We start from the raw sequence: 1,916 nt of genomic DNA on the forward strand, positions 1-1,916 counted from the left end.
CATTTTCAACTATAAAATCAAGAGTCTTCTCCGCAATCATTTCCTCATGTTTTGTTTGAAAGAAACTGAAAAAATTCTAAACTTCGGAAATGAGACATTTTTAACTACTACTACTACTACTACTACTACTACTACTACTACTGCTGCTGCTGCTACTATTTCTACTACTACTAGGACTACTGTTGCTAATACTATTACTGCTACTGCTGCTGCTACTAGGACTACTACTACTACTACGGCTACTGCTGCTAATACTACCACTGCTAATACTATTACTACGACTACTGCTGCCAATACTGCTGTTACTACTACTACTAATACTACTACTACTACGACTACTGCTGCCAATACTGCTGTTACTACTACTACTACTACTACTACTACTACTACTACTACTACTACTGGTGCTAATACTACCACTGCTACTACTAATACTACTACTATTACTACTACTAACACTACTACTACGACTACTGCTGCTAATACTGCTGTTACTACTACTACTACTACTACTACTAATACTACGACTACTGCTGCCAATACTGCTGTTACTATTACTACTACTACTACTACTACTGGTGCTAATACTACCACTGCTACTACTAATACTACTACTAATACTACTACTATTACTACTACTAACACTACTACTACGACTACTGCTGCTAATACTGCTGTTACTACTACTACTACTACTACCACTGCTACTACTACTACTACTGGTGCTAATACTACCACTGCTACTATTAATACTACTACTATTACTACTACTAATACTACTACTACTACGACTACTGCTGCTAATACTGCTGTACTACTACTACTACTACTACCACTGCTACTAATACTACTACTACTACTACTACTACTACCACTGGTGTTAATACTACTACTGCTACTACTAATACTACTACTACGACTACTGCTGCTAATACTGCTGTTACTAATACTACTACTACTACTACTGGTGCTAATACTACCACTGCTACTACTAATACTACTACTACTACTACGACTACTGCCGCTAATACTGCTGTTACTACTACTACTACTAATAGGCCTACTGTCACTACTAGTACTAGGCTACTACTATCGCTGCTGCTAATGCTGGGTCTGCCACTTCTACTGTTAGGCGTACTATTACTAGGGCTGTTATAGTCTGATTGAAGCTCAGGGCCTTAGTGCGGCCGGAGAATTAGATGAATGGAAAATATCAATGATCTCGAACCCAAGACCTTCAGGATTGGAACTCAACTCCTTAACCGCGACAGTACAGCAAATCATACTACCACCACTATTACTTGTACAATAATAATAATAATAATAATAATAATAATAATAATAATAATAATAATAATAACAATAATAATAATGTTTCACATTTAGATCTTACAATACGTTTCAACTATAAAATAGAGTGCCGGCATTTTTCCCTTATTTCACGTAGAACAAACTGCGGGTGTTCGCGAACGGAAAACTATCAAATAGATCATGTTCAAACTATTAAAGAAAGTATTAAACAGTTGGTCATCTTGAGGATGTTAGAGGAAAGCTAGGATTTTTTTTTTCACACATATGGCTCATCATCATCATCATCATCATCATCATCATCATCATCATCTGCAATTGTAAATCAGAAGCTTTTGCTCAGGCGAGAAATATGAAAATATTACTGGTATGTAGAGCTCGTCTCCACATCGCTAATCGTAAATACTTAATTATACTATATTCATAGAAGTACAATGTAGTAGTCATTACTTATCAAAGTTTTGAACATGCGCTATAGGGACACTGTAATTATTCATAATATGTGCGCTTTCCTCTACAAACATTGATCCATTTACAATTTGAGCGTGGGTACAGTGTACATCGATGACGTAAGTTAACGGCAATTACTTCACTTCCTCCCGCATTCT

This window comes from Periplaneta americana, chromosome 7 (genome assembly GCF_040183065.1).
Source record: "Periplaneta americana isolate PAMFEO1 chromosome 7, P.americana_PAMFEO1_priV1, whole genome shotgun sequence".
In the NCBI taxonomy this organism is placed as follows: domain Eukaryota; kingdom Metazoa; phylum Arthropoda; class Insecta; order Blattodea; family Blattidae; genus Periplaneta; species Periplaneta americana.